The following is a 23,744-nucleotide window of genomic DNA, read 5'->3' as shown; positions in this document are numbered from 1 at the left end:
TTTCTAATGGTCACAAAGTCCTGGACTCGGAACCCCCAGACCAAATTTGTTTGGGTCATATTTCATCAACTGACACAGGAAGTTTGAAGTGTCACGGAAGTGGCAAGAAATCAATTCCACAAACATTTATTGCACACACTGCCTAGCTAACAATAGGTGCTCAATAAATGCTAAATGAATGAATATATCCCTTGTAATTACAAGATCCCCTCCTGTCAGTTTGAGTGAGTCAGTAGCTCTCTACTGCCTCAGTAGATAAAACATTCCCTAAAACAAATGTCTGAATCAAAGCGTAGGAGGAAGGTTAATTTGCTTCAAAGACTGAATCAGGTAGTTGGTTTAAAAAATAATGCCACTATCTCTGTGGGAAAAGCTTCCAGAGAAATATAGAGCGTGTACACAAGCAAAATGGAAGCTAAAGCATTTTGTCCATTTATTTCCTCTAGGGAATTTCTTATCACTCATATTTTACTTTTTCTGAAAGAGGGGTTCCCTTGCCTACACCAGCTGCCCTCTCCTCCCTTCTGCCTGGGGTGGTATACCATAGTAAAATTTTGCCAGGCTGCATACCTCACTCTGGGCAACGATACTCCTTTTTATGTCTCACTCAACAAAAGGTGTTCATGAATCAGCTCGAAATCTCAGTTCATATTTAGATGACGCATTTTCCTCAACTGAACAACAGTCCACAGTTACAAATGCCAAACAGGAAGGGCACATCTGTGAAAAACAAGCCTCTTAAGCTGGAAGAATGAATAATGATGATGTGTGGGTTGTGCTTTCTATACAGCAAACTCTGGGAAGACCTTTCTGTGAACAGCTATCTGATCACAATTGAAGAGGCTTTGTCCTACTCACCTCCCACACTCTGGATCAGCAGCTCCACAGGGCAAGGCAGATTGATAGGGAAGATTCCTTGGTCATCAGAAACTCAGGTGTCGATTCAGAATCTCCAGACCTTAGGGTAGAGATTCTTTTTCTCATCACTTGTAGTTCTTGGGACCAAGTAAATCCTAGAAGTGAAAGTTTCCTTCAGGGATATGAAAGTTGTTTCCACTTTGAGTTTCAAATTCCCAGTAGAAGCTTCCAGATAGTGAACTAGATACTTAAATAAAGTACTGGTTCAATCTGGATTTAATTAATTTTTCCTGATTATAAAACAGTTCCATTTTCATTATAGAAATCTTATAATAAATATGGGCTTTTCCATTTTCATTTCATTTCCACTTCAATCATTTTGGAAAATATGTAAGTTTGCTTCTTGTTTAAATTGTCTCTGCACACAGCACACATGTGTGCGTGTGTGTGTGTGTGTGTGTCCGTGTATCCATGTATGTCTGTGTTTAAGTAAGCTCACTATTGAATAAAATAATAAAATTTTAGTTTGGTTAAGGAGTCAGCAAATTAGCATATGCTTTGTTGCACTTTTTGATTCATGGTAACATTTATAACTAACTTTCTTTAGTTTATAGATCTTTCTTTGTTACTGTCATAAGATTGCCATAATAAAACCTCTCTTTTCCATATGGAATTCCATTAACAGTTTGGTTGTTTCATCCATCATGAGAAGAGTTTGCTACTGAGGAAGAAGCTAACAGTATTAACCCTGGAACCTCCCACCTCCTCCCCCCATTCCCAAACTCAATTAAACCAGCATCACACCAAGACACACAAAAAAACTGCCGCCTATTTACATAACACAATGATCGAGTAATAAATCAACATTAATCATGAATGTTGCAACAAGTCACTGAAAATGATGTTTGACCTCACCATGGACCAGACTCATCCAACCATGAAAAGCATTCATCTCCAACTGGGAGCCACTTCCCACTCCCAAGGACAGGGTCAAGCATTTCGGATACATACGACAGGCAGGTTTGATCTTTCCTTCCGGATATCACTTTCTTTCTTTCCTAACTCCATTACCTCCTAATTCTGAATCAATCCTATCCTAGAAATGATTCCAGTTCCAACACCCCTGGAGTCTAGTTGTCCCTTTTATTTAAAGTCCTTCTTCACATCTACTTTCTTAGGATGGGTTCCCTACTAAGGTAGAATTTAGCTGCGACGTATATCATAGTCCTAGGCTCCCTGATTCCATCTATAATTAATCTGTTTGAACACTTCAGGGGAAAATTAATGGTAATTTTCTGGGTAGTATTTTTTGAGCTACAATTCTTTAGGCCTTGGAAAGAAGGCATCACTCTGCATGCAGCACCCTGAGGTAATCTTGACATCTCTATCACACCAGGGTATACATTACTATATATACTATATATACTAGATCGAGACAGGTTTGTGAATTTTTCTTCTTCCTGAAAATGCTTTCTCATGCCTCTGAGCCTTTGCACAGGCTGTTCATTCTTTCTAGAATCTGCCCAGCCTCGCCCCTCTCCCACAGTCGCACTCCATTTGTGTGTCTGGGAAACCCTTCATTTACATCCCAAGTATCCACAAAAGGCAGCTCTCCAGATTCCACCAGGTTCCCTCCAACTTCTTTGTGTCCCACTGCACTTTGTGAAGACTCCATTTTGGAGCTCATCCCTGCTTGCATTTGTGTCAGCTTCTGCTCATCACTAGATTGTGAGCTACCCGGAACCAGGGACCATATCAGTTTAGGTTGTATCCCAGAGCCTAGCACAATGCCTGTCAAGAGAATTGTTCAATAAAAAAGAAAATGTGATGAACGAATGAGTGAACAAAGTGCAACTTGACACAATTTTAAAAAGAGAACAACTAAGAGGAAAACTGTGTCCAAATAATCAACATTCCTCCATTAAATCAAAGTAAAACTATCTTGCAAATAATTTTCTATTCTATTCATTACTTCTTTAAATGCAAACCCCTCCTTAACTATTTTGATGAACAGGGTAGATAGATGTTTACATAGCAATTGGTCATTTATTAGTTTATTAAAATGGCAGCATTAAAGGAAACAAGTTATGACTAATTTCAGTGTTTTAATAAGGAAAAGAGAAATTTTGTACACAAAAACCAGCCTGTGTCAAACATAAATTATGCATCGTCACACTGATCACCTGCTATGGTCGATGACATGGAAGTTGAAGATGACAGAAATACAATATGATATTTAAATTAGTATTTTGCACAGCCATATGCTGACTATGTGCTATTTCCCCCATGACAAACTGATTGAACAACTTAAATAATGTTTTAACACACATCATTATACAAAAAAAATTAGAGTAAACGATGAATCATTCTGTCAACTTGTGATTCAATGGAACAATGTATATCTTTCATGGTTATTAATATTCAGTGTCTTTAAGTAAATTAAAAATTCAGCTTAACAAAGGTTAAAAATATCTGATGATACATAGATGATTGTAAAAGTAATATATATTAATGAAGTTTTGTATGACTGACTTTTTTCTTTTTTGGTTAATCACTCACAGAATTATGTCAAACATATATCAAGACTTTAGCTCCTTTTTCATCCAACCTTCCGGCATTTCATTACTATAGTTACCTGATTAATGGATGCAATAATATATATGGCATGATATGATATGTTCACATTAAATTTTAATCAAATATTACTAAATTCAGAAAACATTAAGTAAATCATGACTGATGAGGCAATATTGCTGTCCTGTCATATTGATGACTCTCAAACTTCACTACTGAGAGTAACAGATTAAGCACAAGAAGTGAATTTTATGAGGAAATATAAGGATCTCAACTTCCACAGTTGTGTTTTGTTAATTGCTTTATAGTCACCAGAGGAGACATTAGATCCATCAAGTCTCCCAGTGTCACAGATCCTGTAATTCCCTTTCTCAGTCTCAAGAATTATATTTGTAGTGGAGGAGGGGCACATTTGTTATCCATGGGGATTTGTTGTTTTCTAATCATGGTTTTTAACTAAAAATTATTGTCATTGTTCCCCTCCCATGAGGTTTCTAAAAGCAGACAAAGTGATAGGAATGGAAAGTGGACCGGTGGTTTCCAGGGGCCGGTGCGAGGGGGAGGTGGGGACTTGTCGTTTCATGTTTCATGGGTCGCTCTTCAGTTTTGCGTGATGAGAAAGTTCCTGAGATCTGTTACGCAATAATATGACTATCCTTAAGGCTATTGAACTCTACACTTGAAAATGGGGGAAGATGGTAAATTTAATGTTACATATTTTCTACCACAATGTTTTAAAAACATTGTAAATGGAACTTAGAACCTAACACTGGCTCCGTCAGTCTTGTCAAGGAGGGGAGGCAAAGAGAACTATTATTTGCTGCGGGGGCAGGCACTTTGTCTAACACCAGAAGCCTCACCCTGGGACTTGGAATTAAGTCCTAGCTTGGCATCCAACTTCCAGAAGCAATCTTGCTATTTCTATCACACCACACTTTTTTTGTCCAGATTAACTAGGTAGTAGTTGGACAAAGCTGGGCACTTTCTAGGTGATATCTCACCTAACCTCACAGCAAAGCCACAATGTGGCCATCCTTGTGCTGGCGTTCTGTATGAAGAAACACATAACTGTGAGCGGTAAGACAGACAGTCAGTTTCTAAAAGCTGTATTCTTCTTACTCGTGGTAGAGATTTCCAGTTCTCATCTGTATCCTGTTCTCCTCACCTTCTTGGACTCTCAGAGGAAAAAGCTCGTCCCAGCCCCTCTCGTTGTTATGCAGGGCCATGTGAGCTACACAGGTTATTTTGGGGCTTGGGCAGTGAACCAGCCCTGTGTGACTCTCCAGGGGCTGCTCCTCTCCTGTGGTAACTCTGGCAACCACGTACTGAGGTAGCGAAGCCACAGAATTGGATCTCTGACTCACCCTTGGAAGGAAGATGCCTCAGAGAACCCAGGTAACCTACAGCAGGCTTTGTGTGAGGGAGAAGTAAACTAGTGCGCGTTGAGCCACCAAGACTTTGAAGACTTGGGTCGCCTTAGGATTGCCTGGCCTAGCCCGCCTATACACTGCTGCCGACTTGGGATAAGATTGGTCAGGGTTAGTGCCACAAGCAACGAGTATTGGTCTTTATGATTATGAAAATGTTTTCTTACCTTAGCCTCACCAAGTGAAATCCATGTTTTGCAACTACCTAGCCTAAGAGCCAAATGTGTACTTCCCCTTTCCTTTCTCTCTCTCTCCTCTTCTACCTCCACCTTCTCTACTTCTACTTCTTCTTCCTCTTCCTCCTTCTACACCAGAAGAATGGAATCTTGAAGCTCATGTTAGAATAATATGGAATTGGGGCACCCGGGTGGCCCAGTCAATTAAGGGTCTGACTCTTGAGTCCAGCTCAGGTCGATCTCAGGGTTGTAAAATCGAGCCCTGCGTTGGGCTCCCGGCTCAGTGTGAGTCTGCTTGAGATTCTCTCTCTCCCTTTCCCTTTGCCCCTATCCATCCCCCTCCCTCTCAAATAAATAAAGAGATAAAATCTTAAGAAAAAATATGGAATCAACTCAATTTCCATCTCCTCACATTGACACGGGATAACATTCTTGACCTAGTATATCCCGTCCTCTGAAGCCAACGTATCTTGTGTGTTTTCCTAAAATATGGTACTCCAAATAATTTTAGGTGCTTCATGAATCAGTACTTTCTATTTTACTTTTATACTTTTTATTTATTTTATCTCTTATTTTGGCAGTTACATTTTTACTCAAAAGTACATTAGAAAATATCAAACCAGTGATTTCATGGGTATCGTTGCTTAGGACAAAGCTAAAGGAGAATATTTATGTTTCGAAAGTAGGTAGAAGTTTTTAGAAACTAGTAAGTAAACAACAGGGCAGCTTGTGCACCAGGATGACAAAAATCGTGACGCTGAAGAAATGCTGCCAGATTGTGTCCTGGTGGGAACCCTCCAAACAGGGTTAGTGCCAGTTACGCCAGGTGGCCAGCCATTCCTGCTCCCCGCCATCCTTTGGACAGTGTGATAAAAAGAACACCCTCATCTGTGTTTCCCCACATCACTGTGCCAGGTAGTCGTGTCATCCCTGCCCAGGATTTTCCTTCCAGCGTCAGTGAGCAGTTCAATGAACATGCAGAGGCCACCAGACAGGGCTACGGATTGTGTTTAAACGCTAATCTCAATTTCCTTCTTTTCTTATTGGAGCCCAAGATCTCATTATCAGAAGCTGACCCAATTGTTCACTTGATCCCTTGAGGGGACTAGCTGCTTTCAGCTGGGAGGGGAAGGAGGTGTAAAGGCAGGACCTGGGCAGGGGTGGAGCCTCTCTTGCTCAAACATTACTGTCATGTTTAGCCTGGGCCCCTGCCAGATTTTTGGGAGGGGGCAAGTCATCCAGCTGGGTGCAGTCTGAGCACCTGGGTTCTCTGGTGAAAGCCAGTGTAAAAATGCAGAGATAAGCAGACTGATCCAGCCTCCCATGTGTTTAGGTGTTTAGCACAAACTGAAATACATGAGTAGGTCGCCCTGATCAGAACACCAAGGTCTGTTTTAATGTTAGTATCACTGCCTCTGTGCTATACTATATTTAGACAAAGGCGCCATCTTCCTTTTCACACAGTTCTCCCCATCCTTCTGCCTTTAGTTTGACCCAGGGGAATTCACCATGCATTCTGGTTCTTATCTCCATAGAAGGAGTTACAGTTTCCTCACCACCCTTGGGCATGTTGCCACCTCACTCAGCCAGTGGATTGTCACGTAACCACAGGCTGAGTCTTGGCTCCGTCTCCTTTCCTCTGGTCTACCAAAAACAATTCCACAAATTATCTTCTCTATGGACCTAAATCAGCAACCAGGCCCAAAATGGAGAAAGAGGAACAGAATCATGGGAATAGAGTGTTGATTTCCTCTCATCTTCCACCACAGCTTGGAAGACAGGTCCAATTCCCTGGGCCCCCAGGGTGGGATGTGGGAAAGGAGGTAAAGGTGTCCCACACAACTTGAATGACATGTCCACTGCATATCTGCCATCACTTGTAAAAAGCATCTATGGACTAGAAGAGTCCATCAGGAAGAAGAAGAAAAAAAAAAAAAAAGGCAAGGGACACAGTAGTAACTAGAGAAATGTTTCCGAAGGTATTTTCTGAGAATGGGAAAAAGTACCCTACTAACTGGGTAAGCTTCTTGGGAATCTAAAGCTATTGTGGAGGGAGCTACGTAAGCAAGGACATTGTGAATCTGCAGGTGAGTTGGCCGTCAAGATGAAGAATATGTGCCCCAAAGGGAGGGAAAAAAACAAATAGAGAAGTAAGATGGAGTTGGAGAGCTGAACCAGTTTAGACAACTAATGGAAAGCCCCCGGAATGAATACAACTTCTCCCAAGCTGCTAGTGTCTGGGCCTGCCGGGGCAGCGCCAACTTCCAGCCAGGCCCCGAGGGACTCTCATCGAGCACCTTGCGTGGCAGGTGGGAGCTGTTGTGGGCAAGGGTTGGGCCTCCTTCCTATTGTCTCAGTGCGTTCAATGAAGCTTCCATCAGGGGAGGGGAGCCAGCAGAATGTGGGCTGACACACAGAGGAACGCCCAGAGAACCATGGCTCTCCCTTAGCAGCGCACCCCCTCAACGACTGACTGAGTTCCCACTTGGACTTAGGGTTATAGATCAGATTATAGGACTGTTGTAGGACCAGAGCAGTCTCATCTAGAGTTCTGGGCTGCCCATGGGCTCTTCCCTCCCCAGGAGGCCTACAGAGAAGAAGTTTAGTTTGATACTGATCTGGTAGTTCGGGTCCATTCTTTGCAGAAGACTTCCGTGGTGGGCTTCTCCAGCAGCACAGATTTGCAGAGACTTACCAGAGATACTCAGTATGTGGAAGGGACGCATCCAGGCGCCCCAACTGGTATTTCTGGCTTTGGCCAGACGGCTCTATTGTGTTTTGGAGAATGCACTTTGACTTGTGGTATATCTGAATTAACGAATATTGGCCCATGCTCTAGCCAGAGCTGTTGTGTTGGGTACCCACCTGTTTTATTTCTAAAACACATCGAGCTCGTTTATAAACCCGTAATTGCATCTTTGCAACTTAAACCCTTAATGAGTTAAAGCCAGAGCCTAGAGGTCTAAAACATTTACTTGTTTATTTATTTATTTGGCAACATATGTCCTAATAAGTACAAATAGGCCGCCACCCATCTGTGAGTTCTGCCCAATGTGGTGGGAAAGAACCAATTGTCAGGCGCACCAGCCCATAGGGGAATCCCTTTTGTTTAAGAAATGCTTCTTCAAAGGAATTGGCATCCCTGCCTCCCTTTGAGGGTGTCGCTGTGTGGGAGGCTCTGTCGGTCTCCCTACAATGACAAAGCTGAGGAGCCTGTCTTGGGTTGGTGCTTCGCTCAAAATGCACAGTCTGGGCAAAAAAATACAGACACAAAGCATGCACAGAGAAGAAGTCAGTGCCGAGCAGAGTGTGGGCTGAAGAATCCTGCCTCCTAAGGAGGTGACAGTCAAATGACGCTGGCTCATCATGTGTGTCAAAGGCAGCGCAAGGCAGGTAAATAGCAAGTAAGCATTTCCCACCCACTCACAAATTCCATGCTGGAAATGCTGGTGTGGCGGGAGCCTCTTCCACTATTGGGTCCATTCACATCCAAGCTCTTTTTTAAGAAGGAAACAAACAAACCTCCAATACGTCAGGCACGATTTCAGAATGTTTTCAATAGTAGCCACAGGAAATCTGTGACTTTTCCCTCCCGTGCCCTAGCATTTAATCACTTAAACTTGCCTTGCTTGGTTTTCTGTGAAATGAGATAAAAAGCCAATTTTCCAATAGTAAGTACAGAATCAATACATAAGTGCAGTGACTAAATATCTATTATAAGAAAACTTGACTGAGCAAGAACTCACTTGAGCAGAACGTGCGTTCCCCTTTCGTAAGCTCTACGTTATTGTCGACTACAGCTGTGCTCAGGACACAGAACCAAAATATTCTCATTTGGACAAAGTATGAAACCATGTAAAATCCCACCAATAAATGGATTCGATGAAGCAATACAAAATAAACGAAGACTATAAATACCATTTTGAAGAATTTATGTCAAACAAAATAGGACTATATATACTTAAAACTATGATAGATCTCAAGAACCAGAGAACTAAGGGAAGGAACGAGAAATTGGAGCACCCATGAAAGGCTTTGTTGGAGAACGAGTAAACAGTAAGGAAAAGCTGCTATAATATGATTTTTATATAGGTATTGCTCTCTAACTTATCTTTAAAGTATAATGCAAATAATACTTCACAGACTACAGAGTACAGAATAGTTTATCAACCCATGCTACGTAAAATGCTGTCTTTCAAGTAATTGATGTCTGTGTCAGTCAACAATATCTCTACCGGATTACCCAAATGTTATGACCGATGGGAAAATGTAGCTTCACCTGTGTAGGCTCCTGCTTCAGAAATGGTTACTTCTTATCACAGTAAAACAAAATAGGAAATGCCATTCTCCTTCTCTTCCAACTGCACAAGGAGTAATAAGTGCATTTTGGTGGAAGCCAATTATGCTCTAGAGATCTGGGTTATCTATGCAGGAGGGAGGGGAGGAGGAAAGGAGAAACAGTGAAGACTAGTGATACAATTAAATAAAACAAATTGTGGTTTGTCTGGGGTTTTGGTCTACATCCTGCCAGGAAGTGAGGAAGAAGTCATTGGCAGGTGCTGCATTCTGGAAGAAAGCTTTTTTGCAGCGAGGTAAGTCATGGAGAGTAGCTAGAGAATCAGAAGGGTTATAAGAACAGGACGGTCCAAAGACTTGAGCAGTTATAGATGAAAGTCTGGAGGAGAATTCCCTGGGAAGGGAATATCACTCCGGGAATGTCTGCACCTTAATTAGATAATTGCAAAACTAACTCATTAATTGATATAGTTACCTCTTCATTCATAGGATAACAGAATCTTAAGGGCTGAAAGGGTACTGGGGCCACTGAGCAGGGAGCCCGACGCGGGACCCGATCCCAGGACTCTGGGATCATGACCTGAGCCGAAGGCAGAGGCTTAACTGACCTGACCGAGGCACCCAGGTGCCCTCATTTTAAAAATTCAAAGAGGAAGTCACTTTCAGCAATGATACATACAGTCTTTTCTTTTGAAGAAATTCTTCTATGACCCAATCCCCAAAAGCCAGCTAGACTGACATGCAGGCCTGTCTGGGTACAGTTCTAAAACTCATTTGCAGAGACCAGAACCAGTGAGCTCCATTCTTGTAAGTGGTACTTCCAAGTACCAGTCCTCTCACCATGGCTGCTGGCTTACTTCTTGCCTCAGTCTCCTCTTGTCTTCTTCCTGCCCCACATCATAAAAGAAGACATACTGGAGAACACTGAGTCACATGAGACGAGAAACTTAAAACCCACCCGATCCTATATAGTACAGGGCGGCTGGCTACTCTGCCTTTCTCTATAACTCAAAGGGTTTGTCCCACTCAACCCACTTCCAAGTTAAGAAATTATATGAGAACTGGTACTACAGATTTACAAAGTCCTTCATGTTGAAAGAAAAAAATTTTCAGAGTTTTCCATTTTTTACCGTTTTGTTCAATGGTTAGAAATTTGTCTTTGCATTATTCTTTATAGTATACATAACAAACTTTTCAAAAGTAATGGTCTTCTGTGTGTGAAGCCATATATGAAAGGTTGAAAAGAAAATGCTTTGGGGCACCTGGGTGGTTCAGTTGGTTAAGCGTCTGCCTTTGGCTCAGGTCATGATCTTACGGTCCTGGGATCGAGCCCAGCATCGGGCTCCCTGCTCAGCAGGGAGCCTGCTTCTCCCTCTCCCTCTGCCTGCTGCTCCCCCTGCTTCTGTTCCTCACTCTCTCTCTCTGTTAAATAAATAAATAAATTCTTTAAAAAAAAAAAAAGAAAAAACAAAATACTTTGAAAATGAGTAAATGTGTTGATATTGAGAGTCATAGTCTCATTGTAGAAGAAGGGACATACAAATATGAGACAGGAGAAAGCCAAAAAGAATCCTATAGAACTGTGCTGGAATTGGAGGTACTGGTATAAACTGTGATTTCTAAAATATGTATTTTTATATGCATGTCTGTGTGCATACGTATATTATAAACATGTATATGTGTATACATACACATATATAAATGTATATATTTCTTAGCTCTATACACTAAAAGGGCCAAGAGGCAAAGAGGTCCCCAGTAGCAACAAGTATACCTAGGTCTTGGTCTCTAATACAACTCCCCATGAAGAGGAGCTAGGGCTTCTCAGAGAAACGTCTGATTCCAGAGATGGGACAGGGTAGGTGCAAAAGACCCTGGAATATCTTGCTGGCCAGGAAGTTAGAAAGTACTCAAAACAATGAACAAGGACACCAAGGCTGCCTTGAATGGGCTACTCCTGGCCAAATCTGGAATAATCTGAGCATCAATGTCCCAGCATCAATCATGAATTTTAAACCATTGAATAAATAAGAACTCATGTGTCATTCCAAAAATACACAGATGATAACGGTGATTATAATGACAGAGGATAAAAAAATAATGATAGATGATAGACAGATAAAAATCAAGGTCTCTAGCTTACAGTAGAATGCAGAGGACCAAATATTAAATAGAGAGGTGGTACTGGAGTTAGAAAATTATCACTTTGCAACTGTTATGGTTAAAATCAAACTAAGAAAGAATTGTCAATGAATGTTAAATCTTGGAGGAAATTTTGAATGAGATGAAGGATATTTGCATAATCCTATCAGTTGCAAGAGAGAGAGAGAAAGTAAATTATATAATGCAAAAATCAGGCAACATCGTGACCAGGATATGAAAATTAGTATCACCAACAAGAGACAGATGGACATTGTATGCTTCCAGAAGCAATGTCCAGAGAGGACACCTCACCTAGGCAATAATCTGGTTGAGAATGTACAGTCTCAATCTAATCACAAGCAAACATCAGAGAAATACAAAATGAGAAATGTTATATTCATTTTTAAAAGGGGAGGCCCCACTATATTCTTCAAAAAAATGTCAGTATCATAAAAGACAAGGAAAGTTGGTGGGATTTGCTCCAGAATAAAGGAGGCTAGAGAGACTTGATGACTACATGCGATACCTAACCCTAGATTGGATCCACTGGTGAGGAAAAATACAATAAAAAAAATCACTAGATGACTGATAATAATCAGAACATGGATAGCAGATGGAAAGGAAGACTTGTATCAATGGAAATTTAGGAAGTAAATGACTGTATGGTAGTCATTCATAGGAAATACCCACTGAAGAATTTAGATGCAAAGGGCCATGCTGTTTGTAACTTACCCTTAAAGAGTTCAGAAAAAAATATAGAGAAAGAGGGAGGGAGAGATCAAGGGGCACAAATGACGAGGCAAATGGTGTAAATGTTAAATATAAGTGAATCTGGATAAAAGATCTAAAAGTGTTCCTTGCAACTCTCCATTTTTGCAAACTTTTTTTGTTAAGTTTAAAACCATTTCCAAATAAAAGCTTTAAAAAAGAAATGCTTTGATATTCTGTAGCTCTCAGGACAAAGGAACAAAAGGAAATGATTTCATGGGATGCTTTATTATTATCTTTTAATTATAATTGCAAATTAGTTGTCTTGCTTTCTTATTTTGAATGTAAGAACTTATTTGAAAAATATTTGAACGAAACTTACTTGAAAGTGACATTTTTAGATGTTGCAAGCCTCTTGGGTCATCAGTATCTTACGCTAAGCATCACGGAGTCTTGCAAATAGAGTCAATAGATCTGTCTTGCAACAGAAACTCCCTAGTTCAAGGTACACTGAGACCCTACCCACATTTACCTGTCAAAGTCCAAATCACATCCCCCTCCTCAAACTCTTTCCCTTAGGTTTAAAGAACAACACGATCTTCCTACTTGACGTATTTTTAGAATTCTCCCCAAATACAATGACAAAGGAAGAGTTTGGAGCTCGCAGCCTGATCACCTAAGCCCACTGAGGAGTTTACTCAAACTCTATCTTTTGTGCCAACTAATTTGCATAATCCAGACAAGAGTCACATTTTTCCTAATTGCACATTTTATCTCCTAACCTCCCCCCTGCACCCCAAGAAGTTTGTTTGCTTTAGCCACTTAGGGTTTTTTTAATAACCTAATTTAAACCACTTACATGAGAATTTCCTGAGTAGTCACATGGTAGAAATATGAGATCAGTATGTTACCTAAGATGAATGCAGAAAGTCTTCTCAATGTTCAGAAGTATTTATTGCACAAAAGACAAACATGGAATCCAAAATACTTCATTTTTGATAATCCAAATGCTATAAAGAAGCGATTACAGAACTTGTTCTGGCCCCCATGCAGAAAATCTCTGCGAATATTGGTCACTGAAGACACCTAGAGGACATATTTAGAAACTACATGGGAACAGGACAGCAACAGCTCAAGGGTTCCTCTTGCTGCCTCTGTGTTTAAGAAGTATTTTATTCAGGATGCCTGGTGGGAGGAGGGGAATGGAGTTGAGCACCAGGCTTTGGTACTGAAACCGGGATATTAGATCCTCAGCACATGCCAGAGCAGTTCTTCATGATGCTGGATAGGCTACACTAGCTCCATAAGGGCATGTGCAGGGATACTCCTGTTAAAATAGATAAGAATGAGTGTTATTAGCTTAAAAAGAAAATCATTGAAAACCTACACTGGGGTTGGTAGTGGTCAAAGAAGACAGAAAAGCTTCTGCTGCCTTTGTTCTGATGCTTTATTTGCTTTCCTATTACTTAGTGCTACTTGGACCTATGGATTCTGTAAACTTTTTTTTTAAGATTTTATTTATTTATTTATTAGAGAGCGGGCGAGAGAGAAACAGCATGAGAGGGGAGAGGGTCAGAGGGAGAAGCAGGCTTCCCGCTGAGCAGGGAGGCCGACGCGGGGCTAGATCCCAGGACCCTGGGATCATGACCTAAGCCCAAGGCAGACTCTTAACGACTGAGCCACCCAGGGACCCGATTCTGTAAACTTTAAAAAAGGTGTTTTGGGGCCATTTAAAACTTCCCTTTGGTTAACTTTGTCTGCCCTTTGGTAGAAAGGAGAGATGACCCATCTTATCCCTTTGGCCCATCAACCTCCGGTATTCTTTCCAATGTACTAATTGGTGAACTGGTCGAGACTGCTTCCCTGCTTCAGGAAGTTGGACTCGCGCCGTCTGGGTGGGCAGTAACGTGCAGTTAGTTACAGCAGATGTACCAGTCTGTTAAAACGCAGCTACAACTACAACAAGGACAACTATTTTTAACACAAAATTCCACGGCCCAGAGAGTTTAAATATTTCAAGCAATATTTATTACAACAAGAATGCAGGCTGTGTCTAGCACTCCTTTATGGTGGAATTTAAACAGGGCCCTCCCATGGAGATACCATCCTATTTTATGAGAAACTTTCCTCTTCCTTTGTTACAAAGGGATTAGACCAGGTATTGATCAAGGGTATTGCTTCAGGAATATCTGCTTTATTGACGCAATTATTGATTAAAAATACTTGAGCCTTCTACCGAAATGTTTTCTTCCCTTTTGGGGGATAGAGATCAGGGGACAGGAAGAAGTTGCTTACTGGTGTCTGGAAGTACTTACCAATAACAAACTCGAATGAGGCTGCATTTTTATGTCCAGACAGGGTGTGGTTAGACATAGACTTAGAACTGGGGAAAATGTGCATTTGGCAATTTTCAATTTCTTTTTCAAGGAGGAAAACAATGAAGAGACTTGTTAGTTTCACGAGGGTCATTTGTTAATACACATGGGGATAGCATTATCGTTCGACATTTATTGAGCACTTACATGAAAAGGACAGAATTAAATGATGTGAATAGCTGTGAGGTCCATACACATTTCAGTCTGAAGCTTGAATGATACGATTCATTTAAATCCATGTACAAAATAAGCACAATCAAATGGTTTTGGATGGTGAATTAAGTGCAGATGACATTAAGAGATTTTGAATTAAAGTGGAACCAAGTGACCATTGTTGGACTATTTAATATGAAAACAGGAATCCAGAAGACTCATAAAAGTAGAATAAACCAAGGCCTGATTTAAAAGAAGTAAACTGGTCAAAATTTTTTTTCTCCTAGGAAGTATCCTGCACACTTAGAACATCGAGGATCATGGATGCCGTATGTGTTTTTTAAGTAGTCTAAGGGATTTTCTCAATTTTGATTTATTTAGTTTTAAATACATCATGAATCCATATGAGTTCAAATTTTTGGAAGAAGAATAAGATAAGCTATAAAAAGTTTTCTTCCCACTCCTGTCCTTTAGCAACCAGTTTCCTGACTCAGAAGCAATCAATGTTAATTTTTTATGAATCTTTTCTTTTATACATAAATACATACACACAGACATGCACACACTTCTTCTTTCCCTTGCTTTTTGCAGCTGCATGAGCACTTTAAAGATTGTATCCTGTACCTTGCTTTTTCCACTTAATGTATCTTTGAAAACATGAAGTACATAGGACTCGCCTGTTCTTTTTATAACTATATAGTATTCTACTGTATAGATGTACCATAACTTATTCAATGAGCCCCTGTTAGTGAATATTCAGTGTTTCCAAATCTTGTTTTCAACCTTTGCTGTTACAAAAATGATACAGTATCTAATCTTGTACATACCGATATATAAGATGTATACCTATTTATGTAGAATTAATTCCTCAGAGTGGAATTCTGGGTCAAAGGATATGTGCATTTGTAATTTTGGTAGATTCTGCCAACATTTCCCCCAAAGAGGTCATACCATTTATTTTGCACCAGCATCATACAGAAGTGTCTATTTCCTCAGTTCTCCCTAATACATAGACTTTTTAAAAAATATTCATCTCCTTCTTCCCTGAGTCTGAATGTGATCATTTCTACGATTTCTCTATTCTAGGTCTAGTGCACAAAAATTCCACTGCCTTTCAACCTAGATCCCCTGCCATCATCTGTCACTGCCTTCGGTCTCCCCAGAGCCCACAGATCTAGTATTCTGTTCCACTGCTCTGCCCTGTTCCATGTCTTTTCCTCTGCTGGAATGTCTTTTACCATCAATACTGTCCCTCCAACCTACCACCTTTTAAAGCCAAGTTCTATCTTCACCTCCCATGAAACCCTTCTCAGTTTATCTGGCCCTCACTGACCTCTTCTCCTGTAAGAGCTTCCCAACAGGTGTGCCATAAAAGGGTTACAGGAAAATGAAGCTCTTGATCCCCCTCAATTCTTGGGATAGGCAGGGTTTGGGGCCTGGCATCTACACTGGTCCTTCTGGCCAGGTCTGCCATTATTTTTTTCCTTTTTTTTTTTTTAAGATTTTATTTATTTATTTGATAGAGAGAGACACAGAGAGAGAGAGAGCATGAGCATGGGGAGCAGCAAAAGGAGAGCAGGGAGCCAAATGTGGGACTCGATCCCAGGACCCTGGGATCATGACCTGAGCTGAAGGCAGACACTTAACTGACTGAGCCACCCAGGTGCCCCCAGGTCTGCAGTTTTACCCCAGAGTTCATACAAAATAACCATACTTTTTTTTTAGAGGGGGGATGAGGGGCAGAAGGGGAGGGAGAGAGAGAGACTCTTAAGCATGCTCCATGCCCAGCATGGAGCCTGATGCAGGGTTCGATCTCACAATCCTGAGATCATAACCTGAGCCGAAATGAAGAGTCGGCCGTTTAACCACCTAGGCACGCCCAAAATTATGCTATTCTTTTTTTTTCATGTTCAGTTAGCCACTGTATAGTACATAATTAGTTTTTGATGTAGTGTTCAATGATTCATTAGGTAAGTGTAACACCCAGTGCTCATCACAGCCTATTCTATGCATGCCTTGACATGAAAAGTGAAGGGAAGGTTTCTAGATTTTCTATATTCTTACTGTACTTTTTGTTCTTTTGTTCTGTCCTGGAATGACAAAGTTGTCTCTCTTGATAGCAGTTGGGTTTTGCTCAGTGATGCAATGGGAAAATACCCTTCTTTAAATAGTATTGACCAGGACTTCTGTGTTAAACTAGTAGTTGGTGAGATGTGCAGTTGGGGAAACTAAGACCTAGAGCAATGAATTACTTGTCCAAGGGCACACAGAGGAGGTAGCAGTGAAGCACTAGCCTGGACTAACAGTGAAAGTGTATCATTAGAATTGGGGTGAATTCTATTCCGTGTACCTGAGACACAAAAAAACAAATTCCAGTCTGCCTGACTACAAGGCCTATATGTTTGACCACCATGCCACACTGCTCCAGGGAAAGTTTGCTAAGAGATGGATGCAGGTCTGCTGAGCCAAGAAAACACCCTCTTGCTTCAGTGACAAAACAGAAACCATTGGACATCAGGCATTGTTACAGGGCTTTCATCTTCCCAGCACTGAATCTCTGAGCCTTCCAGTACCTGTGTTCATCTTTGTCAAATCCTTCTTGTTACAATAAGAGGGGTCAAGGGACCTCTTCTCCTCTCTGAGGCCCAGGGTGACTAGATGCCAAACCCTCTATCCCCAGGCATTATTCTCTTTCTCTTCTGTGTCTTCATCTTCTCCCTTCCAACCCAATCATTCCCAACAGGATAGTCCAGTAACCCCCATCTTTTATTTTTTTTTAAAGATTTTATTTATTTATTTGAAAGACAAAGACAGAACACAAGCAAGGAGGAGGGGCAGAGGGAGAGAGAGAAGCAGACTCCCTGCTGAGCAGGGAGCTCAACGTGGGGCTCCATCCCAACACCCCAGGGTCATGACCTGAGCTGAAGGCAGATGCTTAACCAACTGAGCCACCCAGGCGCCCAAATCCTATCTTTAAAAAAAAAAAAAAAAAATTGTTCTTTGGAGGCCCTGGTTGGCTCAGTTAGTAGAGCATGGGACTCTTGATCTCGAGGACGTGAGTTCAAGCCCCACTTTGGGCATGGAGCCTACAGAAAGAAAAAAAGATTATTCTTTGACCCTCCTCGTACCATCATCCTATCTCCCCAGGGTCTCTTTGCACAGAACCCCGAGTGTGGAAACACTGAAGTCACAGAGGTAAAGACCCTGCCAAAGATGGCGCCCTAGTCATAGGCCTCAGAAGCCTCAGCTGTGGCTGAGCCTTGCTGGGCTGGTGTTAGCTGTGTTGATAGTTGAGGCCCTGCTAGGCAAGGGCATGGTGCATGACAGCCTTGATATCAGAGTTCGACTGTTGTGATAGGGATCACATGGGCAGCACCCTTTTTTGTATCTCAAAGAAAGAAGAAGAAGGCTTTTCTTTTTTTTTTTTTTTAAGAATTTATTTATTTATTTGACAGATCGAGAGACAGCGAGAGAGGGAACAGAAGCAGGGGGAGTGCGAGAGGGAGAAGCAGGCTTCCCGCGGAGCAGGGAGCCTGACACAGGGCTCGATTCCAGGACCCTAGGATCATGACCTGAGCGGAAGGCAGACGCTTAACTACTGAGCCACACAGGCACTCTGAAGGAAGACCTTAATAGCTAACCCTTCTATGAGGTTTACTGTAGGTCAGACATCACATTTTACATATGTTCATTCATTTTAAGTCACAACGCTAATAGGGGAGTATTATTATTATTATCATCCCTATGTTCAATTGGGAAAATTAAGGCACATAAAGATTAAATTACTTGCCCAAGGTCACATGGCTAGTAAATGGCAGAGCTGGGATGTGGAGCCAGGCACTCTGGCTCTGAAGTCCATTCGAGACGCTCTATAATGTACCAGGCCTCATTTAGCATGTGCTGCTGGCACAGTTACCACTTTGGCCTTTGCTGTGCTATAAGACATCATTGCAGAGACCCCAAGGTAAAAAGGAGCAAACACACAGAAGAATTAAGGCAGGGATTCCCCTAGTTCATGCAAACATTTCCTGCAAATAAAAAAAAAAAAATGTCCTTTTAGGTGGGCCACAGTCCCAAGACTTGGTAAGCAGATAGTATTCGCACATCACTTAAGAAAAAGCACTTCTCCTCTAGGCAAAAGGAGCCAGGGCATGGGGTTTGGTGAGTGAAGCAAGGACTAGATTTCAACTCCCACAGGATCCCTCAGCTGGGTGCCCTTGACATTCACAACTGTACCCGATGGCTCCAAATTAAGGACAAGAGAAAGAGAGAACACAATTATCATGTAACTCAATAGTGCATCTTCTGTAACTATATTTACAGATTAGATCAAAGATCTAGATGATTTAAAACATGATGTATATGCAATCTGTACCTTGCTTGTGCTATCAGCCTGTAAACTCAAAAAGAGGTCAAAGTTAACTTTGCTGCCCAAATGGCCAGGACTCTAAATATTCCCTCCCAGTCCCTAGGTACCTGCCCCCAACGTGAGTAATTTCTGGAAATCCCCAAAGGGAAGCCTCTCACATGCCTACAACCCAGATGGTAGTTCTAGGCCCTTAATGGTGTTCCATCACCTCTCGCTCTAGCTTCAACTTGCCAACATCACTGGCTTCTCCTAAAACCACAGAAGCCTTGCCAACATTTTTTGGAAGCCATCAAAGCTCCTAGTCCTCCCAAGCGCCAAGGAGCACTGTGGGCAGTGCAGGGGCGGGGGGATGGTCTCTTCCTCAATTCTGTGCCACATCTTCTCACCTAAGCCCCAAAACAGCTCTGTCTGCATCCAGAATATCCCAAAATCTTCCATAAACGGTTTTTACCCTGTGTCAGAATCTCATTTAGCCTTTCTGCCAGTTTCTGATCATCACCTTTTAAACTAGAGAGACTCAAATCCAACAGCAAACAGACAATACTGCCATCCTCTCCATCCATCCATCCAACCATCCATCCATCCATCCATCCATCCATCCATCCATCCATCCAACCATCCATCCTTTGGAGAACACTGGTTGAGGCAAGTTTGTTCCTGACACTGTTCTAGGCGTTGAGAATAAAACATTTTATGAGACAGATAAGATTGATACTCTCACAGAGCTTACATTCTAGAATGGGTAGGCAGATACCAGTCAAGTCAATCAATTAATTAGCAAGAAGCTTTTAGCTAGTGATAATTGCTACGATGAAAATAAAACAACGTAAGTGATGGGAAGAGACTGGAGAACTACTTTGAATTAATTCAGTATCTTTCAAACCTGTCAAACCCAACATCCTCTATCCAGAACAAGTATAACAACATTTATGATTCTAAAATAAAATTCTTAGATTGATAGAGTATACTTCATACATATTATGTATGTAGATATTACATAAATATGTATATGCCCAACTATAATAAAGAGGAAAAATAAGAAGACATAATTTTATAACAAAATATGCATTCCAATATGTAAAAGATTGAACATGACTATGCTTGAGAACATAATGAGGCAGTCAGATGTTTGCATTCATATACTGAATTGCCATAAATGCAAATAGCCATAAATGCCCAACGATTATAGGAGTGTTACAAGTGACTCAAATACCACTGGCATTGCCCTTAGTGACATGATTTACCTAAACAGGGAACAACTCTGGGTAATGCCTCAAACAAAACAATCGATTATCTTTCATCAATTTACATGATAATTGCATCCCTAGAAATTTTAATGGGTGTTAAAACTAGGCAAAAAAATATTTAGTATTTAGGTATCTATGGGTCTATGGAGTGGGTTCTCGGTACACATAATTATAAACAGGTTTTTCCCCTACATGACAAATGAGATACTCCAAGTCGTGCAGTGTGCAGGCCAATCCATCATTGGGAGGACTCTACGACATATTGCCAGACATCTGGCATCCCCGGCATCCCCTCCCACCCTGCCATTAAATGCCAGTAGTACCCCCAAATCCTGTGATTAACAAAGATGTCCCCACACATTTTCTAAACACCTCCTTGGGATTGGTGCCACACGATAGAGAACCACTGGAATAAGTGATTAGGGAAGGGCTTGCTAAGAAGCTACTCTTTAAGAGCCACTGGGGAAAAACATTCTGAGCAAAAGGAACACCGGATGCACGTTTACTACAGTGATGCAACAAGCTTGGAGGGCTCAAGGAGCAGAAAGACTGCTGGGAGTAGCATGGATTCAGTGAGGAGTGTGGTGAATATGGCTTTGGAAAGGTGGACAGAGGTCAAACCACATAGGACCTTCAGGCCAAAGACTTAGATGTTATTAATAGTGTGACAGAGACTTGTCAAGGGGGTTGTTGAGCAAGGGAAGGTCATTATTTAACTTTGGTCAGCCACTCTGGCTGTGGAGGATGCACCGTGAAAGGGGAGGCAAGGAGACCAGTTGGGAGACTGTTTCAGATGTACAGGCAGAGGATGATGGCAGGTTGGCCTAGGGTGTTAGCAGCAGAAATAGAGAGAAATGGATGGCTCAAGGATAGGTTTGTGAGAAGAGTCAAAAGGATTTGGTAATGGATTGGAATTGAGGGGTGAAGGAGAGGGAATAATTAAGGATGATTGCTGGTAGTTTTGACATGAATAACTGGGTGGTTTTTGATGCCATTTCCTGTGTTGGTAGATCTGAAAGAGGAATAGTTTTTGTTTATTTGCTTTTGTGTGTGTCAAGCGTTCTGTTTTGGACATGTTCTGTTTGAGATGCCTGTTAGACATCCAGATTGTCAAATAGTCAAAGAGGCCTTCTGGAGTTCAGGGGATAGAAAAGCCTGGGTTACTAGTCTGGGCACCACTGGGAGAAACTGTGCACAGAGCAAGCAAGAGTCCCATCCCACAGCTGTGGGAGCACAGCACCTCTTAGAAAATGAGTAGGGGCGGGTGCCTGGGTGGCTCAGTTGTTTAAGCGACTGCCTTCGGCTCAGGTCATGATCCTGGAGTCCCGGGATCGAGTCCCACATGGGGCTTCCTGCTCAGCAGGGAGCTTGCTTCTCCCTCTGACCCTCCCTCACCCCGTGCTCACTCACTTTCTCTCTCTCAAATAAAAAAATAAAATCTTTTTTTTTTTTTTAAGAAAGTTCCTTTCAACCTCTCGAGTCATAGTTTGTAATGTCATGTACGTTTTTAGGACTGATGTCAAATTTAGAAAACTCTCATCAGGCTTGTTTCACGAGCTGTGGGATAGTAGGGCATTTTATGTTTTCTTCCGTAGTTTTTCTTTACTAGTTGTCACCAATGTCCTGATGTCCACGTAGTGTCATATTGAAGTTTTACATTAATTTCATCACTGTCATTTTCCACGTAAATTAGCAAGGAAAGTAAGTCTTTCTCCCAACATCCTTATATGATTTGCTTCTCTTTATTAGCAGGATTTCCAAATAATTCACAAGTTTATTCATTCCTTCCACTCAAAATGTATCTTTTCTTTTCAATGTGTTGTTGCTTTTGTTTCATTTTGCTTCTCAATATCAAGATAATTAATCTATCACTTTTAAAAAAAAGATTTATTTATTTATTTGAGAGAAGGGTGGGGGAGGGGCAAAGGGAGAGGGAGAGAGAATCTTGAGCAGGCTCTTTGCTCAGACATGGGGCTCAATCCCAGGACCCTGAGATCAAGAGTCAGACCCTTAACTACATGAGCCACCCAGGCACACTTAACCTGTCACCTTTTCACATTCCATCCCCTTTTCTTCCGAATTTTCACTCCATTATTTAATATATCAATAAATTTAAAGTGACAGAAGAAATATCCTTTATGTAAGTCCAAATCAGAAGTCTATAATTTCTCACTTGTTTCTGAAATACTCCAAAACATTTTTCCAAATTGCAATTAAAACAACATAATCTAATTTAACCAACGTTTTGGATAAACTTTTTGCATCTGGTTGTGTTAAGCTTTCTCTTCTGGGTCTTTGAAAAATATGTGTTAGAATGCTTGAAACATTGTTATATCCATATTGCAAGGCTTAGAACAGCTTTACAATAGGCAGATCATCTCATTACACTTAGATTTCTTAAAAAAAAAAAAAATCCGAATAGTGCCTGGGTGGCTCAGGTAGTTAAGTAAGTAAGCATCTGCCTTCTGCTCAGTTCACATGACCTCAGGGTCCTGGGATCCAGCCTTGCAATGGGTTCCCTGCTCAGCATGGAGCCTGCTTCTCCCTCTCCCTCTGCCCCTCCCCCCCCATGCGTTTTCTCTCTGTCTCTCAAATAAATAAATAAAATCTTTTAAAAAAAATCTGAGTTGGCATGTTTGTTTAAAATGCTCTGTATGAGATTCAAAGGAGTACATCCACCCCAATGTTTATAGCAACATTATCTACAATAACCAAATTACAGAAAGAGCCCAAATGTCCATCAACTGATGAATGGACAAAGAAGATGTGCCATATATACACAATGGACTATTACCCAGCCATCAAAAAGAATGAAATCTTATCATTTGCAACAACATGGATGGAGCTAGAGAGTATTATGCTAAGCAAAATAAGTCAGAGAAAGACAACCATATGGTTTCACTCACATGTGGAATATAAGAAACAAAACAGACAAACATATGGGAAGGAAAAAAAAGATGGGGGGAAGCAAACTATAAGAGACTCTTAATGGTAGAGAACAAACTGAGAGTTGCTGGCAGGGAGGTGGGTGGGAGATGGGCTAAATAGGTGATGGGGTTAAGGTGGGCACTTGTGATGAGCACTGGGTGTCATATGTAGGTGATAAATCACTAAATTCTACTCCTGAAACCAATATTACCCTATATGTTAACTAACTAGAATTTAAATAAAATTTTGAAAAGAAGATAAATAAATAAATACAATGCTCTGTATGTGAGAGAAAACCAAAACAGTAAAATATAACTGTTGCAAAATACTGAAGTAGTCAATAACTTCAGGTACTACCAAGGCAGCTTTTTCTCCCCCCCCAAAAATTAAGAAAATTCTGCATAATTAATGGTTTTTTTTAGAGATTTTATTTTTAAGTAATCTCTATGAACCAACGTGGGGCTCAAACTCACAACCCTGAGATCAAGAGT

At 41.2% G+C, this 23,744-nt stretch overlaps 1 long non-coding RNA gene across 1 annotated transcript in view; it reads right to left on the bottom strand.

Annotated features, from left to right (window-relative positions):
* Positions 1-864: 864 nt before the first annotated feature.
* LOC148162177 (uncharacterized) overlaps positions 865-23,744 on the bottom strand; it is a 43,459-nt gene continuing 20,579 nt past the window's right edge. Inside the window, exon 3 of the long non-coding RNA XR_015767124.1 lies at positions 865-1,013. This is a non-coding gene — a long non-coding RNA (uncharacterized LOC148162177). The remainder of the gene's footprint in view (positions 1,014-23,744) is intronic.

The sequence above is a fragment of the Eumetopias jubatus genome, unplaced genomic scaffold (assembly GCF_037043125.1).
Source record: "Eumetopias jubatus isolate StellerSeaLion01/CBP00866 unplaced genomic scaffold, mEumJub1_p1.0 scaffold_17, whole genome shotgun sequence".
NCBI classification, from domain to species: domain Eukaryota; kingdom Metazoa; phylum Chordata; class Mammalia; order Carnivora; family Otariidae; genus Eumetopias; species Eumetopias jubatus.
This window is presented reverse-complemented; position numbering and strand designations above follow the sequence as displayed.